This window comes from Brachycentrus maculatus, unplaced genomic scaffold (genome assembly GCF_059751285.1).
Source record: "Brachycentrus maculatus isolate JH-2025_06_01 unplaced genomic scaffold, ASM5975128v1 h1tg000017l, whole genome shotgun sequence".
Taxonomy (NCBI): Eukaryota; Metazoa; Arthropoda; class Insecta; order Trichoptera; family Brachycentridae; genus Brachycentrus; species Brachycentrus maculatus.
The window spans coordinates 1,329,661-1,356,021 of NW_028280771.1; the positions used below are offsets into that span (position 1 = coordinate 1,329,661).

General features: G+C 32.1%; 1 protein-coding gene across 3 annotated transcripts in view; it reads right to left on the minus strand.

Moving 5' to 3' along the window:
- brat (tripartite motif-containing protein brain tumor) overlaps positions 1 to 26,361 on the minus strand; it is a 512,652-nt gene that overhangs the window by 401,542 nt on the left and 84,749 nt on the right. The window lies entirely within an intron of this gene.

Genomic DNA, 26,361 nt, shown 5'->3' on the forward strand with positions numbered 1-26,361 from the left:
TATTTATTTATTTGTTTATTTATTTAATTAAACATATTACACGTGGAGGTCCTTACCAAAACTTTACAATTGAATTATAAATGATTTTTAGTAATCAAGAATCACTAATACAAATATCTTTATTGACGCTGTGTTATCTTGATCGTTACTTGCATGAAGGCATGGTGACCAGTCCAGGATAATATTAGAGTGTAAAATAACTAATATTTATTTTCACCCCCCTCCCCTGAGAATCGAACCCGGGACCTCCAGCACACTACGGAGGCGGCCATTATTTTATATATATACATTGAATGTTTATTCTATCACATATATTATGTGCTAGAAACATGATTATAAATTTAAGTGAAGTTCTAGTGATTCAATATATATATATATATATATATATATATATATATATATATATATATATATATATATATATATATATATATATATATATATATATATATATATATATATATATATATATATATATGTGTATATATATATATATATATATATATATATATATATATATATATATATATATATATGTGTATATATATATATATATATATGTATATATATATTAATTTTTTTTTTTTAAAGGAAAAAATCTAGTGATTCAAGAATAATGTTTCAAAATTGGTTCATATATATATAACTTTTAAGAATTTGAGTAGTGTGGTTGTCAATAATAGGTATAATTGGTGAATGTTACACGTGTTTAAAGTGATCATTTTAACCAGCCTTAGGCGGTCGTCAGCCCCGTAAATGCCCAGACTTCCATATTCATCTTCATCTTTGATGAGGTATCAAACAATTATATGATATTTTCTCATTTGCGATCGCGACGTAACAGAGTTTAAATAAACATTTACTCCAGTATTTACTTATTGTTCCTAATAATTTGGCAATGAGTCAGACCGAAGTTTACGCTAGCAGACCTATAATAATTATTTCGTCGGAGTGGTCTACAGGGATTACTCGTGGGATGAATTATTATTTAAGTCGGAATTGGACATGTGCAAACAGAATGACCCAAAAACATTATTATTAATTGGGAATTTCATGAGTCACGTGCCACAATGTACCGGCTAATTTAAAATCATTTTTTAAAAAAACGTTTTGTATATAAAAAGCATTGTTAACTTTGTGGTATGGTAATATAACACTCACCTTATCATTCGTCGTTCCCTTTGTGTTATACCACTTTAATAAACACTACACAGTTATTTTACCTCTTTTTTTAAATAATAATAATAATAATAATAAAACCCTTATCCGCACCCCAATGGTGCATAGAGCACTGCGTCATATAAACGCAGTGTTATCTTGATCGTTTACACATGAAGGAAAGGTGATCAGCCCTCCGCTTCAGGTACCAGTCCAGGGTAATATTGAATAAATACGACAGTGAAAAAAGTCACTTATATTTATTTTACCCCCCTTGGGAATCGAACCCGGGACCTCCAGAACGGTAGCCGAGCGTGCTGACCATTCTTTTTTTAATAATTAAATTAATTAAAGTATAATAATTGTTGGAAAAATTGAGGTAAAATATCTGTGGACAGAGTGTAATTCGTGACGTTTCGGAATAATCATTCCATCATCAGGTCATTAAAATAAAATTATTACGGTTTGACGTTTACATAAAAATAAAATTTTGAAAGGGAGAAAAAATATAAATGAATCACAATGGGAATATTATTAAAAGTGGACTCGAAGTTAAATTAAGTTGGTTATTTAATATTGGTAAGTCTTTATTATTTTGATTATTATGAAAGATTATTTTGTAAATATGTGTATATACCAATGGAGTCTCGGTCCCAGAATAGGTAATTAATTTGTCCGAGACATAATTATTTCCTGTATAAAAAAATGTTGCATTCTTAACAATGTAAAAAAAAATCCACATTTTATAATCAATTACTGCTAAGTATAAGAGTAATATGTATATAAATAATCAAATTTAGGCGTGACGCTTAATAAAATAAAAATATATACTATAAATAAAATTTAGACAATGCTTGATCCAAAAACGAATTTCCTGCTTAAATTAACGAATTAAAAAAATATATAAAATATGAGGTACGTTACATACAGTGGCGTGCAGAGAATTCATTAGAGTAGGCAGGAGAGGTAGGAAGTTAGGTTAATAGGGTAGGCAGTAGAGGTAGGTAGTAATTTGAGCCAGGTACAACTTTTTTTTTTTAAAAATTGGAATTGCATTTATTATTTACCTTGCTTATTATGTACAAGGTTTATAGATAATTAAGTGGATTTTAGTTTCTTCTAGCTAATTAAATATATTTTCATTAATTGATTCGGCTGTCACTTTGTGGTAAAATCTATACATTTTTAATTAATGTTTTACTTAGTGAATACCACCTATTTCTTAAAATCTACTGTGACACGTGTTTCCATGCATTCCGCATCATTTTCGGTGTTTGAAAATGATGCGGAATGCATCGAAACACGTGTCACAGTAGATTTTAAGAAAAAGTGGTAATAACTAAGTAAAACATTAATTAAAAATGTATAGATTTTAATTTGGATCTGTGTTGGGAACAGGAGGGATAATCTAAAGCAAGGTACAACTTACTAAGGTACGGTTGGTACTTTTTGCGTTTTTATATGTCACGCGGTTAAGTTATGGTAGACACTGCTTTTCTGCCTATATGGAATGCGCGCCCCTGGTAACACACAATAGTATTTCGGATAAGACAGATATATAAACGTACGGTTCAATGGACCAAAATATTTAAGTCGTGGCAAGATTTTCAAATACGTACGAACCGAACTTTTAAATGAGAATAATAAAAAAAAACACATTCAAAAGGATAATGGATATCGACAGTTGAAATACGATCATTATCCGAGCTGGATAGTAAAAAATACCAAACGACTGACCTTGACTTTCCGAATTTGGCTCTAGACCGGAGTCATCAACCGTAGAAATGCGTAAAACTGGTCGTTAAATTGATGGATTACCAGTTTGATAAACTTGGTTATAATTTATAATCAGCGCTTGTATCCGGCGCGGCAGGTGACGAGGATAGAAGGCCTCAGACACAAAGTCCATAAATAAGACTATTGCATCATCCGAAATAATTTCTTTACAACATTTTGAGTGTGTCCAAATACTTGTTCACAAAATCTGGTTAATCTCTGATTACAGGAGTTATTTTCATATTATTTTTTGGCATCGCATCAAAGATGAAGAAGAATATGGAAGTCTGGGCATTTTTCAGCCCCGTAAATGCCCAGACTTCCATATTCTTCTTCATCATTGATGAGATGTCAAAAAATAATATCTTAATAATTTTGCCCGCCTTCGTATTGTAATGATCAACACGCTCGGCTACCGTTCTGGTGGACCCGTATTCGATTCCCAGCGGAAAAGAGGCGATAAAATAAATAAAAATGTTTTTTTCTCTCCAATATTCATTCAATATAACCCTGGACTGGTAGGTACCTGAAACGCAAGGCTGATCACCTTTCCTTTGTGTATTTAACGATGCAGTGCCCTATGCACCATTGGGTGCGGATAAGGGTAAGAAGAAGATTCTGTGACCGACCATTTCATCCGTCAGATCCCAATGTCACCTACAGATCTATGTACGTACTACGACTGACGCTTCTAATTAAACAATTCAATTGTGGCAAGCTTCCTAGGAAAACTTTTCCATTTTCCAGCACGACTTTACTTTTCGCGTATGTGGAGCTCTCCTGGCGGAAATTGAAAACACATTTCTAGCATCAGTATATTATCTATACGAGTCTTTAATTATTTAAAGAAAATGAAGAAGTTTCCGATATCAATTAAAGCAATAAATAGAGTATGTCCAAATACTTGTTCGCTTAGTTTATGTTGTCTTCACATTTTTGACCTAAATATATATGAAGAAGAATATGATCAATATATCTACGAGTTCCAGTTTTTTTTAAATATTCATATGACGTTGTTGAAAGGAGTAAGCGATATGTATGGTAAACATACATACATAAGTGAATGATACAAGATGTAATTGGTAACTATCTACCTGCAATAGAATGACTCTACTGCAATCAGTGTTAAACGCAACAGCCAGACTGATTTTTGGAATTTCTAAATTCTATTGTGTCGGGTTGTGGTCCCGTGGTTAGTGTCGCGGACCGTTGAGTCATAGTTTCACGGTTCGAACCCCAATCAACCACAATTTGATACCTATTTCTAATTATGAGCCGCCTAGACTCACAGAAATAGTATGAAATTGAAATATTTGTGTAAATAATAAAAACACAAATATTTATTAAAAAAAAATCACGAGTAGAATCGTTGAATGTTACACGTGTGTGACGTGATCGCTTAACCAAGCGTATGACGGTCGTAAGCTCTGTAAATGCCCAGACTTCCATATTCTTCTTCATGTATGTTGAGATGTAAAAAATGTAAAGCAAAAATATAGAAAAAGCAGAAAACAGCATGATTCAACCAATAAAAAATTATTGAAAATAAGAGCTTAGCAACGTGAGCTTCTTCTCGCCCCCACCTAATGGTGCATAGAGCACCGCGTTAGATCGACGCAATGTAAACTTGATCGCTTATTATATGTTACGTACATACGCCACTGTAGTGTAGTGGTAAAGACGTTTAGCTACCGTGCTAAAGGTCCAGGGTTCAATCGAGGATCGCGATATTCACTCTCAAAGATATTCACACTTAAAGTCTCGGGTTTGATTTCCAGGAGGGTTAAAATAAATATACGTGTTTTTTCACTTAAATATTCATTTGATATCACCCTAAACTGGTACAAGAAGCGTAGGCCTGGTCACCTTGCCGTCATGCAATAAACGATCAAGGCAACATTGCGTCGATACGATGAAGTGCCCTATGCACCATAGAATGCGGACGAGGGTTAGAAGAAGAAGAAGAAAAAAAGAAACAGAAGAAGCAGATGAAGATATACGCTTAGCATGTGCTCCAGATTTTTGACAGGATAAAAATGATTAAATTAAATACAGTAATTAACGTCCAATTTCAATCGATCAATTCATAAGCCCGAATGTCATAATTTCTCAAACACTTATTAATTCAGAATGTTAATAAGCCCATTGAATTAAGATACCTTTGTATTGCGTACAATGATTAATAGATTTAGAAATATCATCCATACGAAAAGTTCTCGACATTTAGAGGCTATTGATATTAAAACACACAATGCCTCATACTTAGCGAATTAGAAACTCGGTTTAGTAATTTGAAAAGAAAATTACCAACCTTTGTGATTTATTTTTATTTTTATTATTAAATTACAAAAGGTAAACGAAACTTATCAAAAAAAAAAAACTAAGTAACCATCACGCCGCTTCCCCGCAGGGGTAGGTAGAGAGAATAGAGCGCCACACCACTCTGTCCTTGCAGACATTCTTCGCCTCTTCCACGTTCATGCATCTCCTCATACATACCCGCCGATTGTTACGACTCCTAACCTGACCACTTTCAAGTATTTGGCATACCTGATCGTGCCATGTTTTTCTCGGTCTTCCTCTGCTTCTTTTCCCACTAACATTCGCCTCATAAATTTGTTTTACCGTTCTTTCCTCACTCATTCGTTCCACATGTCCAAACCATCTCAACACACCAAAAAAACTTATCTAAGATTTGTTATTATTATTATTGTTGAAACAAAATATCACATCGGCTATAATATGTAGTGTTATCGATGAGACGCTTAGAAAAAAAAATATATATACAGTAGAGCACAGTTTGAAATACTGCGTAATTGACCAAGACAAAAAATAATTGATAAGATTGATAAGTATAAACGCATCCTGTTTCGTTATGTTAAACAAATATTCCAACGACAGTAAATATAGATTTGAAATAAATCTTTATTTCTTGCATTTTAAGTACTTTTGTTTGTTCAAAAAACTTAAATTAAACGGCTGTTTTTTTTATATACGCACATAATTTTCGGAATATTTTTTTACGATTTCTGATCAATTTTGGAATTCAAAGGACGACTTATTTTCTGAAAATATCAAACACACAATACCTAAAAAATATATAATTTATATAAATAAATAAGCAAGTATTATTTTATTAAAATTAAACACTTGAAAACACCACTTTAATGAGTTTTATTTTTATTTACGACTAGTTTCGAAAACGACAGATGTTTTCATCTTCTGGTACAAATTAAATGACAGATCGAAGACGAATTATATGACAATGTAGGGTTGCGTTTTTGACTGTTTCTCTTTGTGTCAAAAATAGTCAAAATAACTTGAGTGTGTCCAAATCTTTGTTCAATTGTGTGTTGTGTCGGGTTGTGGTCCCGTGGTTAGTGTCGAAGACTCTTAAGACTCTCTTTCTCGGTTCGAAACCACTCTACCACAATTTGATACCTATTTCTAATTATGAGATGCCTAGGCTCACAGAAATAGTATGAAATTAAATATTTGTGTAAATAATAAAAATACAAATATTTCTCTTTTTTTTAATAATAAAAATAAAAATTTGGGTGGTTTGCCTGTTTTTTTTTATTATAAAATAAAAAAAAAACGTGTTGTCATTTGCATAAAAGTAGATTCCACATTTCGAAATCAGAGAAATATGATGAAAGTAAGTAATACGGTAAAAATAATCGCAATATCTTGAGTAGTATGAGAAAAAGACTTGGCACGATCAGATCAATCAGAGCCTAAAATCAGGCGGTGTCAAAAGTCTGCGTAATCGGAGGGCATGTATGACTTGATGTATTTATGTGAAGGAAGCGAGGAGTGTATGTCAGGACGGAAGAGTGAGACGTTCCATCCTCACTGCCTACCCCGGCGAGGAAACGGCTCGATGGTAGTAGTAGCAGAGTAATATGGTTGTCAATTATGGGTAGAATGGTGAATGCTACACAGCGTATAGAGTAATTACTTGAATCAGGTCGAGAACCCTGTAAATACAACGAGATCCATATTCCTATCTTTAACAATTAAATCTTGATTGAAAATGATCATTTACCACTTTCATACAAAATTATAAAAGTCGGCATAAATACGGAATAAAGCTCTGTAATAAAATACACTAAGCACAAGCTGTCGCAGTTGGATAATCACCAGTTCCAATATCTCTTAAAAAAATATTGGAAAATAAGTTTTGTTTGAGCCGTGCTTTATTCGAAGATACAAATTCCAACAGAATTTACGAGCGCAATTAATAAAAACGAACGCTTTCAAAACAAGCTGTGAAAAAAATAAAGATGTCACACAAAAATGTGTGCAAATTTCGATTATAATGCTCTACGTATTTTAAGTCTTGAAGAGATTCTCTATTATCTACACGAAATAAACCTCTTTTTTTTTCAAAAACTTACAGCACCCATGGTGCAAAGGTCACTGCATAATATAAACACAAAGTTATCTTTATATATTATTTCGAGAAATAAAAATACTTTGTGTTCTGATCCACTCACATTTTTATTAACCAACTAGTTTCGGCAACAACCTGTTGCCCTCTTCAGGGTTACATTTATTACTAATTTTTTTTTAGTGATAAATAACCCTGAAGAGGGCAACAGGTTCTTGCCGAAACTAGTTGGTTAATAAAAATGTGAGTGGATCAGAACACAGTGTTTTTATTTCTCGAAATAATATATCAATATGATCCACAAAGTTAATGCTTTCAATATTCCAAACAAAAAAAAACAAAAAAAAAAAACAAAAAAAAAAGCAAATTTATCTCTCTCGATCGTTAATACACGAAGGAAAGGTCGATCAGTACTCTGCTTCGGGTATCCTTCCAGGGTAATTAATTAAAGGTAAAAAATTACAAGTGGTGATATTCTTTACATTCAGTCAAAACTCGCAATAAAGAAGGAAAATACAATAAAATTTTAACGTACACTTTTTCAAGTATCTGAAGATTATAATAATATATAATTTATATTTGAGGCACTAACATTGTGATTTTCCATTTTATAGTATTAATCAGTCTCGATAAAGAAGCGGTTAGCTTCGAAACCGGTAGACATTATAATTAATAATAATAATAAAACCCTTATCCGCGCCCCAATGACACCATAGGGCACTGCGTCATATAAACGCAGTGTTATCTTGATCGTTTACACATGAAGGAAACGTGATCAGCCCTCCGCTTCAGGTACCAGTCCAGGGTAATATTGAATAAATATCACAGTGAAAAAATCACTCATATTTATTTTTACCCCACCCCCTGGGAATCGAACCCGGGACCTCCAGAACGGTAGCCGAGCGTGCTGACCATTACACTACGGAGGCGGACAGATTATAATTAAGTTATAATAAAATATTTATAGTGCTTTTAAAACAAAGTTGCATTTTACTTACAATAATACTTACGTTTTATGTTAAACAGAAATGCTTAGTAGTAATTTTGTTTGTTGAATGAATTGCATAAAAATGTAACGATTTACGCGGAACCATTTCAGAATCGAACCCTGGACTTCGTTAACGTTAGTACAAGATGCTAACAATATTAAGGAGTCGCGTGAAACATGCAAAAGAAGAATAATAAATGTGTTGTCTCAATATATGTGATAGAATCAAATTAATATTGATATTTTTTTTTTTTTTGACATCTCATCAAAGATGAAGAAGAATATGGAAGTCTGGGCATTTACGGGGCTTACGACCGTCATAGGCTGGTTTAAGTGATCACTTTACACACGTGTAACATTCACCAATTCTACCCATTATTGACAACCACACTACTCAAATTCTTGGAAGTTCTATATATATGAATCAATTTAGAAACTTTGTTCATGAATCACTAGAACTTCACTAGAGACATCTATTGGTGAGATGTAAAGAAGCTTTTTATTAAGCAGAAACTCTTATATTAATAATATTAATTAGATAATCCAGATTTTGTGAACAAGTATTTGGACACACTCAAAATGTTGTAGATATTTTTATTAATAAATATAGATGTTGCATTAAAAATAAAACCCGTGCAGAATATGAAAAAAAAAAACAATATCCTTAAACGAATTTCATGAGATACGTATGGTTGTTAGTTGTTGACGCCGATTTATGCTTTTGCATACGTCAGCAGTGAGGAAAGTTTCCACGTAACACGTATTCAGATCGTCCTTTTTACGAACAGATTTTTTTTTACAATCACGATCATTTCTAAAAGTAAATAAATATTTTTAAAACTCACAAAAAAGACTATCCGAAGCTCTAAGGTGAAAGAAATTACCAATTGGTTTCAACAAAAAAAAATAGTGAAATAAATAAAATAAATGTATGTAATATTTGCTGTTTATTAACACTATAAAAACAAAGTTAAATAAATAAAAAAACATCCAGATAATCTATTGCTGGTTTATCGAATTTATTTTTAATGTCACCAAATGATCTATCTTAATTCTTGCAATATCTTCTTCTTGTCATCGAATCCATTTCAATTTCAGCCATAGTCATTATAAAACAAATTAAAGTAGGTACAATGTAGATGATCATTTAATCCAGTTTCTGAGAACATCGCGTTTCAGAAAAAAAATGTTAGCAATATTTGAAAAATTTCTTTATTTTATACCTTTCAGCGGTTTCTCAGAGTTTTTAATTGTTGCGATTTTTAATACGATCTTATCAGTTTTGTTTTTCATCTAGAATCATACAATGTCAAGTGAATGTTGACCTTAAAACGGAAACATTTAAACGCGCTGCAAATATACAATTTATCAAACCTATGACAAAAAATAAGAAATAAAAGATAATAAAATTAAAATAAAAACTAACGGGTGTGGTCCCGTGGTTAATGTCGCGGACTCTTAAGTCAGAGTTTCTCGGTTTGAACCCACTCTACCACAATTTGATACCTATTTCTAACAATGAGCAGCTTAGGCTCACAGAAACGCTCATTTGTGTGAATAATAAAAACACAAATAAATATTTTTTTAAAAGAAAAAAACAACTATTACGCCGCTTGATTCAAACCTATAATCATCAAGCAGAGAGAATAGAACGCCACATCAATCTGTCATTGGTACTAACCAGGCTAAAATAAATTATATATATATATATATATATATATATATATATATATATATATATATACAGTATCTACTCAATGAATTAGGGCCACGCAGAATTTCGCGCAATTTCTCAATTCAAACAGGAATAACTCAGAGAAAACCTTGAATAAAACAACCTTGAATTTTATTTACACATGAACACTTTATTACGCTTAAATTATGCATACACTTTCATATAAATATAGTTAGTATTTAGTATTTCCACCTTTGGCAGAAATAACTGCCTCAATTCTTTTTGGAATACTTAAAATGCACTGTTTTATCATGTTTTTTATTTCTTCGTCTTCTGACCAAATTTTTTGAATATTTTTTTTTAGACAGTCTACTGTCAGATTTGGAAATGAGTATACCTTATTTTTTAACATGCTCCATACGTTTTCTATAGGATTAAGGTCCGGAGAATTTCCAGGCCAGGGGAGCAAAGGCAGATTTTTGTTAGAAAAAAAATTATTATTGATTTAGCCCGGTGGCAAGGTGCCCCATCCTGCATGAAGGTGTATGGACCTTCTGTTGGGTCGAGTGTATGGTAGAAGGGCAATAAAATTCGTTCGAGGACCTGCTTATAGGAATTTTGGTTCATTGTTCCTTCCACGAAAAACAACGGCCCAGGTAAATTGTTAATAATACATGGCCATATCATTGTTGCAGGGGGTGTTTGATAACTTTTACCACACAGGCCTCATTGTAACGTTCCATTGGTGTTCTCCTGACGAATCGACGGCTCTCTGTCACGGCTTCTAACCGGCACTCATCACTAAAGATGACCTGAAAAATAATGAAAATTTAAGTTTAATTCAAATATATAAGTTTATTTACTAAAATGATATGTTGAAAATTACATTTAAATAAATACCTTTTTCCAATCATCTACCGAGTAATTTCGATGTAGCCTGGCCCATTTTAATCGATCCGCTTTCATTCGTGGTGTCAATTTTGGTACTTTTACAGGGCGCCTGCATTTCAGATTTACTTCGTAAAGACGTCGCCTCAGTGTTGATACCGATATATTTATACCCTCTTCTTCCAATTTTATTTTTAATGTTTTTGCTGATGCACTACGGTTTTCTAAGGCACTTTGAACGATTTTTCGATCAGTCCTCGGTGTTGTTTTTCTAATCCTACGACAGTTCTTTCGCCGATTGCTGGTGGCGGGTGACTGATTTTTTATTGATTTTGAAATTCTGTCCACTGTTTGACGAGAAACGTTTTCTTTTTTTGAAATTTCTCTATTAGATAGTATTCTTAATTTCAGTAGCACTATAACACTAGACTTTTTTTCCTCAGAAATGTCTTTACTTTTTCCCATTTTGTCCTTTTCAAAAAAAACACTTGTGTTTACAAAAAAAAATTATAATTTATGAACTAAAATTAAAAATTAAGTTTTTTTCACAAGACACGATAACTATATAACCTCTCTAAACAAAGCAACAACCAGAACTGAAGAAACTTCACTAATAAATGAGATAGGACTATTTTTTGAACTTTCAACTATCTGTCTACCTGTGCTAATTAGGGACCTTTCTCAGAAAAAGGGTTTGAAATTTTATAAAGGCTTAAATTATCCAGGTATATTTTACATATTATTGAAGGTAATATACATGATATTAGATGTCAATAGAAAACTTAAAGTATTTATGTAAAATAAATATAATAATCCAAAAGATTTCAGAGTATTCAAAAAAATAATGGGTGGCCCTAATTCATTGAGTAGATACTGTATATATAAATATATATAAATATATATATATATATATATATTTATATATATATATATATATATATATATATATATATATATATATATATATATATATATATATATATATATATATATATATATATATATATAAATATATATATATATATATATATATATATATATATATATATATATATATATATATATATATATATATATATATATATATATATATATATATATATATATATATATATATATATATATATATATATATATATATATATATATATATATATATATATATATATTGTAGCCCATTATCAGGCTGTTGGCAATATTTGAGTAATAAATTAATAAAATTCCCAAAACTGGCTAGAAAGTCGCGTGCTTCCTCAGCAGGTCATGCCGTGTTATTATATTTTCCCGCGCGTCTAATTTAAGAACAGTATCGAAGATTCTGACGGTTGGCCGCCGAACTCTGCCGCAGATGATCAAATCCGAAGCGTCATTTTTATTTTTAACATCTCTCCATGGAATGATAATAGGAAGTCGATGTACGTGTCCTAATTGCCAAGTGTGATCATTCGGCCGAGTGCGACGGGGCATCGTAGGCCAATCAATTTATACGAATAATAATGTAAACGTAAATCTCTCAGGGTTATTCACCGATTGCTTTGAAATTTCGACACATCGTTGCATTCCAACAAGCGTGTGTGTTTATTTACCATACACCTGTGAAAATAAAAACGTGTTTATTTAAATAATAAAGAAAATAAAAATCACCCCAATGGCAGCACCATCTGTTAAAACTAACACCAACACACGCAAAAGTTAACATTACGACGGGGTATCGTAGGCCAATTTATACGAATAATAATGTAAACGTATATCTCCTACTAGAGTTATTCATAGATTGCTTTGAAATTTTGATACAACGTTGCATTCCAACCAGCGAGTGTATTTATTTATACCTGTGAAAATAATAACGTGTTATTTATTTAAATTACCCCATGGCAGCGCCATCTGATGAAAGTAACAGCAATACACGCAATAGTAAACATTAGTCACGGCGGGTAGCGTGCTTCTTGACAGCTGCTGTCACTTTAAATTTTTAGTGTTTTCGATGGCATTGTTTTATCGATTTTTAACATTGTCATCGCTTTTCAATCATTGTGAAATTCAACATAAAAAACCAGTTTGAGCCACAGTAACGCGTGGCCGGGTATAGATAGCCTGTAATAAGATTTGAATCCAAACACTGAAATGAGTAACGAAGGAAGACGTTTTCAATATGATTAATATTTAAAGCATTTACTTTGTGGTTAGTCATTTTTACTTTTTTTTTTTTTTTTTTAAATAATATTAGTATATAACCACTCACCGAGATTGGTGGTGAAGGGTGGTATTGTTTGCATGCTGTGGTAGTGATTGTCCTGACGAAGAGACGGGTACGTCTCGAAACCATCGTAGACATAAAAATCTCGGTGAGTGGTTACATACTAATATTACTAACATTTTTGTAAAAAAAAAAATAAGTCGTTTTATTTCTTCAGGTCTTCTCCTTTTCTTCTAGAAATGTGTTCAAAGTACGAAATAATTATTTTTCTACATGTTGAAAAAAAAGTTAATATTTTAAACAATGATCCAAGCAGCATTGTATAAAATTTTGATTGACTTTTAGCATTGCAATTGAACTTGCCAGTTGCCACTTGAGGTTTTTTTTTCTAATTCTATGGAAATTTATCAATAAATGACCAAATTTCATAATTTTACTGTCAATGTTAGATTTCTTTTATTTTTATGAAAAAAAAATTCGATCATCAAGTGGATCTAAAAATCTAACACGGTCAAAGTATTAGCATTATATTTAACGCGTGTGAACGCAGCTTTATGCAAATAAGTTGTCTTTAGAAATAAACGTTTACATTAACCGGTCCGACTCTACTATTCATTGTTGCCATGTCATTAAACATGAAAATAGGGGGAGGCGTTCGGTTTGGGGGAAAGTTTTTTTTTTATCGCCAAAACAATTTTCCGGGCAATTCTCACCGTGGAGCCGTTCGAACGAGCCCACCATTACGGGCGTCGTTCAGGAGCAAACACGACAAATGGTGATTGTATCGTGCCCATATCGCCTAACGAATTCTGCTCTACCGTCACGCGAGCACAGGTTACATAATATAACATACACATATTGTAGTAACAGGCATTTTCCCTAACTGACATATTTAGTCACTCCCCTCAAATGCCTTATCCACATGTCTTGGCTATATTAGCGAGTAAACATATCCAGTATTGTCTCAATATTTCGTTATAAGTTAATTGGCTCCAATCACCGTACGCATAGATTAGTTTCAGCACAGTCTGTAATTCAAAAAACGTAGATTTCAAGCATGTAAAAAGTTAAACTATATTTTGTAAAACGCGTAAATAATCTCATTTATATTATTGCAATATTTGAATGCAATAAATGTTTGAATTGTAGCGAAATTCCGGGAAATAAATTGGCAGTAATTTGTATAAAACCTTTGTGAAATATTGTACTGTAAAACTGGAATTACAACTCGTTTTTACAGCGTGAGGGCTCTCACTGAATAAAAGAAGATCAAATTCAATTAATATTACTGCAAATTGATGAAAAAAACATAAAAACCTATGCCTGGAATAAAGCTCTGAGAATGGTCTGAAACTGGAATGTATTAGTATTTCTAAACAAATCTCAAAAAGGTTGTCCGAAGACCAGGAGTGTACTAGTAAGTTGGCCAATAAAAGGGCCATTTGGACTCTAGATACTGGCCAAAAATAGGAATATGTTACACTTCTCAAAAAAAATCTTCTGTGGCCAGTTTCTCTAGCCAGGAAGTCTGTCTTCTTCAGAATCTTCGTATTCCTCAATAATCATGATCAATAACACAATTATATGATTTTATACCGCTTCAAGAGGCTTCTGTCACTAATATTATACTATGGTAATACCGCCTTATCCTGCGTCGCGATTATGGGAGATTATCACATTTCTGTGAATTTAGCAGCTCGTCAAACTATCACGTCACATTATACAAGTGCCATTGTCTGATCCCTTTGTCGGGGGAAACATTATTAATATGTGAGGTTAGGTAATCTCCCGGCAGGCAGGTACACGCACGCAAATGGCAGAAGGTATTGAGAATACGTGCCAATTACCGTTTCTGCGGTTAGGCGGATAGTCAGACAAGTGGTTGGATAGGCTGACAGTGTTTTCCAATTAGCGATATCGAAAATGGTACGGATTATCAAAGAAAATGTTACGAAGTCATTCACTGAAATTCATTAAATTTGTATCAAATTCATAAAATTTTAAAAGAAAAAAAAACACTCTCCTTACCATCTATTGTTTACTTTGTGTAACACCACTTTTTTTTCATAAAATTTGTATTAAATCAATATCATTTGCATCAAATCAATATCATTTGCATCAAATCTATATCATTTGTATCGAATCAATATCATTTGTATCAAATCAAACAACAGGTCGATTGTATGTATTTATATATATATATATATATATATATATATATAAAAAAAACTAACTAACTAACCATCACGCCGCTTCCCCGCAGGGGTAGGCAGAGAGAATCGAACGCCACATCACTCTGTCTTTGCAAACATTCTTTGCCTCTTCTACATTCATGCATCTCCTCATACATACCCGACGATTATTACGACTCCTGACCCGGCCGCTTTCAAGTATTTGACATACCTGATTGTGCCAAGTTTTCCTCGGTCGTCCTCTGCTTCTTTTTCCTACTACATTCGCTCCATAAATTTGTTTAACCGTTCTTTCTTCGCTCATACGCTCCACATGTCCAAACCATCTCAACACACCTTTCTTAATTTTATCGATAATGCTTATCTCAGCCTTACATTCTTTCCTTATTTCATCATTCGAACATCTATCAAACATCGTTTTGCCACACATTCGTCTGAGGGATCGCATTTCGACTGCATTCAGTCTGCTTTCATCCTTCTTTTGCCAACTCCATGCTTCGCTTCCATACATAAGGGTTGGAACCAGAACTCCATTGTGTACTGCCAGTTTAGCTTCCGCTGATAGATTTTTATTTGCTAAAACTGATTTTAGTGCACCATTTACTCTGTTCCCAGCATTCACTCTCCTTTCTATGTCTTTATCAATCTTTCCATCCCTAGAAAACATACTACCCAAATATATGAAATCATCTACCTGTTCCAAAATCTCCCCATTTACCAATATTTCACACTCAGATCTACATTCATCTCTTTCAAAAACCATGATTTTGGATTTGCTACCATTCATCAATAAATCACTTTCCTTGCACACATTATACACTTTTGTCACCAACGTTTGCAGGTCTTCTTTGCTATCGGCAAGAAGAACAGCGTCGTCAGCATATAAAAGGCAACAAACGGTCAAATTATTCATTCTTGCTCCAATATTCAAACCTTTCAGCTTTTTCATGCAGTTATCCATGTATAGATTAAACAGCCAAGGCGACATTACACATCCCTGTTTTACACCTTTAGAGATGTCAAACCAGGATGAAAAAGAGCCATTTACCCTAATGCATGCAGTGCTATCCTCGTACAAGGATGCAATGCCCTGGATGAGTTTACTGCTTACTCCATACTCAGATAACACCTTCCATAACTTCATTCTATCAACTCGGTCATACGCTTTTTGCAAATCCACAAATGCGCAGAAAAGCTTTTGGTTCTTTCCCAAAAACTTTTCTGTTATATCGCGCAAGGCAAAAATTTGATCCGTACATCCTCTCCCATTCATAAAGCCACTCTGAACATCCCACACTTTATCCTTAGTTATGGTTCTTACCCTTTCTATGAGGATTCGTCCATACATTTTACCAACAGCACTCAATAGACTGATTGCTCTATAGTTTCCACATTCCACCCTAGATCCTTTCCCCTTGTAAAGAGGCATTATAACTGCCCTTCTCCAATCGACGGGAGTATAATTCTCCTCTAGACACCGGTTAAAGAGCCTATGTAACCATGTGAGAACTATTTTGCCACCATTCTTGATGTATTCTGCAGCAAAATTATCGAATCCTACAGCTTTTCCATTTTTTAGGGACTTTGAGGCATTCACAATTTCTTCCATACCTATCTCTCCTGAATCATCATCCACACATATTCTAGGAAGTGTATTTACGACACACATGCTGTTATTATTAATTGCATGCGTTTCATACACCTCCTCGAAATACTCTTTCCATCTCTCTTTTATATCTTTTATATATATATATATATATATATATATAATATATATATATATATATATATATATATATATATATATATATATATATATATATATATATATATATATATATATATATATATATATATATATATATATATATATATCCTAAAACGAAATGTATAGTTTAGATATACCATACATGGTCCACGGATTGAATAAAAAATATAAATAGACCAAAAGAATAGCTTTCCCGGAAAGGGTCCTCAGATAAGGAAGATATCCTGATTCGGACGACGGAAAAGGAACTCCGAAATAATAACCGAGCTTTAAAAGCTTATCTCCATTGAGAAATTGACCATTTGTTCTGCGATACTTGAACCGTTCCCGAAAGACATGTCAAAAATCACTTTTGTGTCTCCCGCTCGAATCCGCCGTACTATGTAAATGTCGGGCAAAAGAGCTGTCACTAAACATAATGGACGGGCACTGTGTTCAAACGTTCAACCCTCTTCCACCATCCTCAGCAGATATGATGGGTAAGGATGTTTAATACAGAGGTCTTATTTAATATCGTATATACATAGAATAATAGCCCGGAATTCAAAACCATCGTATATTCAAGAACCTTGTTCATTAATTAAAGGGATGGTAAGAAGCATTACGAATATTGTGATTTTTAGTGAAAAGAAGACATTTTGAGTGTGTCTTAATACTTATTCAAATGCTCTTCTACCATCCTCAGCAGGTATGATTTGCAAGGAGTATTAATATAGAGGTCTTATTTTTTTAATTAAATTAAACACTTGAATAATCCACTGAATTGAGTTTTATTTTTATTTACGACTAGTTTCGAAAACGACAATTGTTTTCATCTTCTGGTACAAATTAAAACTTATAAACTTATTGAGGTCTTATTTAATATCGTATATAGGTACATACAATAATAGCCCGGAATTCAAAACCATCGTTTATTCAAGAACCTTGTATTTCATTCCAATATTTTTAAGACTTTTAATTATTAACACCTAACTCTATTTCACTCACGTTAGTTCGCCTCCTCGTTGTGCATGCCGGATAATGCTAAATGGACAAAAATAACCCAAAATTTTAAGTGTGTCCAAATACTTGTTCACAAATCTGCATTATCTCCAATTATAGGAGTTATTTTTCATTAATAAAAGGGATGATAAGGAGCGTTGTGGTTTTTAGTGAAAAAAAAAATTTTGAGTGTGTCTTAGTACTTATTCTCGTGCTTCTAACCGTATGTTTTTTTAGATTTAAGTTTTGTACCGACATTTCTTGGTGGAACTGACATTTTTATTTAATATAATAAATACATATATAGTTTTATCCCACACAAATTTTATTTGATCAGTGACTGGGTATCATGGGGTGAGGTCATAGTAGTATGTAGTACTTGTATATGTACCAGCCCAATAACTGTACTCAAAGATTAAAATATTAAAATAAAATATTGTGTCGGGTTGTGTGGTCCCGTGGTTAGTGTCGCGGACTCTTGAGTCAGAGTTTCTCGGTTTGAATCCACTGTTTCAATTTGATATCTATTTCTAATGATGAGCTGCTTAAGCTCACAGAAATGGTATGAAATTGAAGTATATTTGTAAATAACAAAAACACAAATAGTTTTCTAAAAAAAAAATAATAATTTGATTCCATCTTCATACATATAACATATATAATAATTACACACCAGTTTAATTTATAATATATGCAATTTGTCCAGTTATACGTGAACATGTATTTTAATAACGTTGTTTTACAAACTGGGATAAGGTCCTGATCTTAGTCAGAGAAAAAAAAGGATTCTTTGTAAAAAGAAGGAATTAATAAGTTTTAAAAAATTAAAAGATTTTATATTTCACTAACGATAATGTATAAGGAGACGAGAATTCAATTTACAGCGCCAGAAAATAATTTTAAGACACCCGTCAACAGTCATAAAATTCCTAAGCATTCTCCGACAAATTCCACGAAGAAACGAAATTAACTAATGAAAATTTTAGAAAATTGAAGCCTAATTTAAAGGTTAATTATTTAACGTAATTTTTAAGTTTCGTTGAAAACTATCAATGTAATTAAAACTGATCACCGTAAGAATATAACATATTTGTGATTTGTCTTGTTATTTTATTTCTTGGTACGTTTTATTATTATTTGTTTGCCTTCTTTACATGATTATGTTATTTTATGTATTCATTTTTAAATCAAACACAGTTTTTTTGAGTCTACTAAGATGTATTTTACTAACAAAAACACATAAAAAATTATTTTTTAACATCTCATCAAAGATGAAGAAGAATATGGAAGTCTGGGCATTTACGGGGCTGACGACCGTCATCGGCTGGTTTAAGTGTGTAAAGTGATCACTTAAACCAGCCGATGACGGTCGTCAGCCCCGTAAATGCCCAGACTTCCATAGTTAAAAAATAATATGAAAATAACTCCTGTAATTGGAGATAATGCAGATTTTGTGAACAAGTATTTGGACACACTCAAAATGTTGTACATAAAAAAATAATATTCTAACAGTTGTTTCGCCTAGTTATGGCATTTTTAAACGAATGTGAAGATCAAATGGACTGACATTCGTTTGAAAATGCCATAACTAGGCGAAAATATTGTCACAATATTAATTATTTATGTGTTTTTGTTAATAAAATACAACTTAGTAGACTCAAAAAATGTGTGTTTGAATTAAAAATTAATACATAAATTAAAATGGAGTTCTACAAATTAAACGCCAAATCAATAAATTAAAAGATTCTGTTATTTTCTTTTTTGCATTAAAATAACTACATATATGTATGCATGTAAATTGTAATTGAATTTGCTGTCATGTACATGTAAATTTAAATAAATAAGTTAATATTACGTTACGTTAGTAATAAATACATATTTAACATTTTTCTTATAATTCATCGTTCACTTTGTGTAATACCACTTAAAAACACTACTCTATGACTACCGGCTTCGGAAAAACAATTCCATATTATTAGATCAATCATTAAGTTTTCAGTAGTACTACGGAAACTAGCAGGCATAAAGAAGTGCTTTTAAGTTGTTTTTAATTTAAGTTTTACTTTGTAAATACCACTATTTCTTACAATCTATGACACGTGTTTCGATGCATTCCACATCGTTTTCAAGCACCGTATACACCGTAAACCGGATAGATTTTACCACAAAGTGACAGTCGAATCAATTAGTGATTTTTCAAAGTTGTATTACACAAAGCGAACGATGAATGATAATGAGTGTGTTGTGTATTACCATTCCACAAAGTTAAAAATGCTTTTTATATACAAAATACATATAAAACGATAAGGTACTAAAAAAAACATTTAATTTTGTAAGTAATAAAACCAATAATCGTCTGCTTCCAAGTGAAAAGAAATTTCATAAGGATTAAAATAATATTTATAAACATTTTTTCGCTTTGGCAGTTTTATGGCAATTTCGTGTTAAAATTCAAAGAATGCGAAGCGTAAAATTAAAAATATGGAGCGAATACTAAACATTCAAATTTTCACAATATCCCCGAGAAACTCAAGTATGGGACGTGCAGAGAGACTAGGAAAAAACACGAAAAATATTTAATATAAGTAAGCGAGGAAAAAACACAAAATATTTACGTAATAACCTACAAAATTTGGAATAAAAACCATGCAAATAAGAGTAACAATATTTTCATATATTTTTATTTTTATATCTCAACAAAGATGAAGAAAAATATGAAAGTCTGGGTATTTACGGGGCTTACGACCGTCATAGGCTGGTTTAAGTGATCACTTTACACACGTGTAACATTCACCGATTCTACCCATGATTGACAACCAAACTACCGAAGTTCTTGTCAAATCGCAACGTAATTTTCTCTAATTCCAGGTAACATTTTACGTAATTGATTTTATTCTTAAAACACCGTTTTTGCATAGAAAAAATTGGTTTTCATACAAAACAATTATAAGGTTTAGAAAAGAAAAGAGTTATTGAAGGGTTAGGAGTTGAAAAAAAATATATATTTTTTTCCTATGTATAATAAAAAAAACAAACAAAAATCCAATATGCGAATGAAGCGAATACTGGGTCTTAACTCGGACTCGCTGAAACCACGAAACTAATCAACAAAATGTCACGAAAACAGAATTGTCAGGCATTCGAAACTTTTGGAGCGACCAACGTGTTCTAGGGGCTGTAAGTTGTCATTGGACTTCTAACTATTGTAACTATTCTCTATATCGAAATCGTATAAACCATTCCTTGTTAGCGTTACGAAACATTTCATTTTCAGGTCTTCGCACAATGTGAAAGGTCGGGCTAGATTCGTGTGTAACGTGGGTATGTTAGTATGTAATCACATGCCTTACACAAAATCTTCATATCACTAATTTAATTATACAAATCAAACGTAATTCTTGTATTCAGTACGAGTTGGGTATAAAGCTTTCATGAGGCTTTGTAGTATTGTTAACATACCCTTACAATAACATATCGTTCACTCCTTTCAACAACGACATAAATAAAATAAAAACATTTTTCAGGAGAACGTTTTTAAAGTATAATACAAATATAATACAATGTATTATAAATAAATATCAAGCCACTTACTGAACTCATTACTGTGCAACAGATCTTTTTAGGTAAAACCTAAAGGTTTTTTCTCCATTTGAAAATATTTAGTATTTTTAAAATAATAATTAAACGATACATTTTCTTCAAAATGCAAAAACAACACTTTCTGCCCTGTAGCGGGTAAATATTAAGTAACAAATATGCCGCTTTTGCTGGGATATAGTACATTTTCTGGGCATTCCGAAAACATGCACAACTGAAAATTGACGATGTTTGATTTATGACGTTCTTGAAAGGAGTGAGCGATATACCCTTATAATAACATATATTTCTTACTAATCTGATTTGATATAGTTTCAAAATATTTGGAAATATTAATATAATATTTTATTTTTATTTTTTAAAACCTGATATTTTTTTCTAATATTGATTGAAATTGCTGCAGACTTTTTTGCAAAAATAGTCCTTTAACAAGGTGTGTATAAAATCAATAATATTTTTCTTAATATTTATTGAATTTAGTATTTATTTCTGGTATTGGAGGAGAACATATAAAGAAATTCTAATATTTATCTCCACCCAATGATGCATAGGGTGCTGCATCGTATAGAAGCAGTGTTACCTTGGTCGTTGGTTAATTGGAAAACAGACTTTTCTTCTGAATCACTTTATTTAGTCTTTTTTTTAATCGAAAAATAGTTATTTCTCTTAATTTATATAATGTAGATCGTAATATAACAACCTGTTTATCAATATGTACGTAGATTTTAATTAATATCTTAACGAATTCGATGAAATCTATTGAGATGACGAGGACAACTGAAAAAGACCTGGCACGATCAGATCAATCAGAACCTAAAATCTGGTGGTGTCAAAATTCTATTGGCATCAAATTGTGGTAGAGTGGGTTCGAACCGAGAAACTCTGACTTAAGTGTTCATTTCCTAGATCTACACTAAATATTTTGTACTAATCTGTATGTAACTGTTGTTAACTATAATTGGTTAGTTTAGTGTATATATTTTAATGTTTTGTTTTACATACCATATGTTGCTCTTGTTAACCCAAATAAAAAAATAAGAGTCCGCGACACTAACCACGGGACCACAACCCGAAACAAACTCTTGTTTCTATTAGGTGATTTTTTCATTGAATGTTCATTTCCAATGGAAAACAGTTTTTCAATAACGTTTCAATTTTGTAACAACAAAAAAATGTAGATAGTTACTGTTCATTCTGGCCCGGCTAAATCCTTGGATTAAGATTTGTGAAGATAGAGTCCTTACGCTTCTGAAATACTAACGATGTAATTATATAAATTGATGTTTGTAATTCTCTCCGAAAACCGCCATTATTTAATATTAATCTATGGCTTGGCTGCCTGGCTCAAATTATAATTTAATTAATTCCACGCATGTACATATGTATGCGTATGTTTACATAAACCAAATTAAGCAGGTACTACTCGCAAATTTCAAAAAACAAAGATGTAGCAATCATTGTACATATATATATATCAACTAGAGTAATACCTCGTATAATCCTGCCGATTATCGTCAGGTTCTATTACAGTCCGGTTGGCTTACTATCAAAGGAAACCTGCTTTGAACCTCAGATGGGATCGTGAAAATTAACGTTTCTTCTATCAAATACCATATGGATTTGGGGTTGAAGACAAAGTGTGTGCCATTTTTTTTAACCACATTATTTATTGAATAGAAGGACATTGCCATATTTAAATGTCATTTTTCAAAAACTATATAAGCTATAATGGAAAAAACGCACAAATTTTTGGCTAAAAAAATGTTGCTAAAAACCTTAGAAATTATTAAAAAGTATTCCTTTGTACAGAAAAAAATTTTGTAAACCATATTATTTATTTATTAAGAATTAGCTTTGTAGAATAACGTGATCACTTAACCAACCTATGGCAGATAGATAGACCCTATATACAATATATCCTTAATTCCATATTCTCCTTCACCTATGTTGAGATGTCAAAATTAAAAAAAAAATACATCTCTAACAGCAACCGTCAGACGTAATCCCAGATTCCGTATATTACATTTACGCTCTTGAAAAACGGAGTTCACAGTGGTTCTGTGTAGGCTCAAAAACGTAGTTTACAGTGGTTCTGTGTAGGATAAAAAAACGTAGTTTACAGTGGTTCAATATAGGCTCAAAAAACGAAATTAACAGTGGTTCTGCGTAGACTAGAAAAACGTAGTTTACAGTGGTTCTGTAAAGGACCGAAAAACCTAGTTTACAGTGGTTGTGTATGTGCTTAAAAAACGTATTTTACAGTGGTTCTGTGTAGGCTGATTTCGTTTATTTCAATCGGTTCTATTAATCGAATCAATAGTATTTCACGATGCGAGATAATCACTTTTGATGTTGCCATATTGGATAAAACCAAACAATAGTCATTGACTCTAATTAAATTTCACCCGTGGCATCGCGAATCATTGACGGTTGGGTGACCGTCATCGTGTGACCATTGTTTCGATGGGTCAGCTATTGTTTTCGCAGAATCGGCACGTTTTATCAACATACATACGTGACAACGTACATACGGGATACGCGGTAAATGAATAAACTGAAAAGTCGGTACTTTTCAAATCTAATTCAGTGATGAATAACCAATGTCATTGTCTTAATATCAACAAATTGGATTCATAACATTTTGAATGTGTTTAAATACTTGTTCACAAATTTGGGTCTTGTCCACTTAGAAATTGTTTTTACTTTTTGAAATCTCAAAATATGAAAGTCTGGGTATTTACAGGGCTTATGGCGGGTTAAGTGATCACATTACACACGTGCAACATTCACCATTCTACCCATGACTGACAACTACACTACTCAAATTCGCAGTACATTTTATTGCATACAAATAAAAGGTTCCCTTTTAAATAAATTTAAAAAAATCAATCCAACATAGATGGCTGTAGTGAACTTATATGTCATGAGATTAATCATATATCTAGGAGTAACGAAATTTCGAGAGTTTTTGTCAACCGGTTTCGAGACGTACCCGTCTCTTCGTCAGGACAATCACTACAACAGTTAAACTAAGCGTCAGGACAATAACAATAACATATAAGGTTTTTTGTTCTTGCTCGTCCGCTAGTCAGTTCTCTATATTGCCTGCAGCATTCGACTCGAGTTTCACTTAGAATTTCCGTCCATCCGTCTTCGTTAAATGTTTCAAACACGGAGAGGGCCTTGTCAATCAGAAATTTCAAATTATATCGATACTAGTACCTACTGAACATCTGTTGCGTTTTGTGAGAGAATGTATTGTCGATTTTACAGCTTTGATTTAAAAATTCATCAGTACAATTGCTATTGTTGAATATTGAAGATGTACAATTAGAATTTATCTAATGTATTTTTATTTTATTTAAAAAAGAGAAATATTTGTGTTTTTATTACTTACAAAAATACTTCAATTTCATACTATTTCTGTGAGCCTAAGCGGCTCATTATTAGAAATAGGTATCAAATTGTGGTAGAGTGGACTCGAACCGAGAAACTCAAGAGTCAGCGACGCTAACCACGGGACCACAACCCGGCACATAATGAAGAGCAGCCTAAAAACGTACCCTGTTGTACCACGCGTCTTATTTATAGTCTTGCAATTAATTTTTTAATTTTTGCATTTTTTTAGTATATTGTGTGACATTTTCAAATAGTAACACAATAATTTTCAACGTCCCAAGAACAAAACTCTAAAATTTAGAATTAGCTTCACATACGGTGTTTGAAAATGATGCGGAATGCATCGAAGCACGTGTCACAAAAGATTTTAAAAATAGTGATATTCACTTGTAAAAGTAAAAGTAAAAATTTAATCAAAAATGGATAGATTTCACAACAAAGCGACTGCTGAATCAATTAATGAAATAATAATTAAAGAAAACACTTTGTTTTTTACCACTTGAGTTTTTATTAAAGACTACATTTTTCAGAAGTTAAACTTCCATCATTCAGGTCTGTATAATAACTAAAATATAAAATATAAAATTTTTCTATAAATAAGGAGAGGGGAAAGTAAGGGGAAGGGGTTAGTCAAGGAACGGAGTTTGAAAACAAAGGAAAAATTGAAAGCAATGGCGAAGAATTTTGAAACAATATAAATAAATTCTTCGCCATTGCTTTCAATTTTTCCTTTGTTTTCAAACTCCGTTCCTTGACTAACCCCTTCCCCTTACTTTCCCCTCTCCTTATTTATAGAAAAATTTTATATTTTATATTTTAGTTATTATACAGACCTGAATGATGGAAGTTTAACTTCTGAAACATGTAGTCTTTAATAAAAACTCAAGTGGTAAAAAACAAAGTGTTTTCTTTAGTTATTATAACATGTCTTACCACAAAGTTAATGCCGAAACAATAAATAAAATTAATGAAATAATTTTAATTTTGAATTAAAAATTTATTTAGTAAATACCACTATCGCGCGACAAATTCAAAAGGGAAATCGATATTACTCAAATTTTTATTTCATATTTACTGAGTAAATACAAATATTACTAAAAATCTAAAGATTGTTTGCAAAGGCACATTGATGTGCCATTGCATTGTCTCTGCCTCTTCCTGCAGAGAAGCGTCAGGATGGTAATTCAGTTTTTAAAAAAAAATCTATTGTGACACGTGTTTCGATTCATTCAGCATCATTTTCAAATTCAAATGTACATATTATTATTTATTTAATTATTTTTCGCGATACTTATCTTTTTATCATACGTTTTATAAATTCTTTATAAGCAGTGCGTTTCAATGTTTCT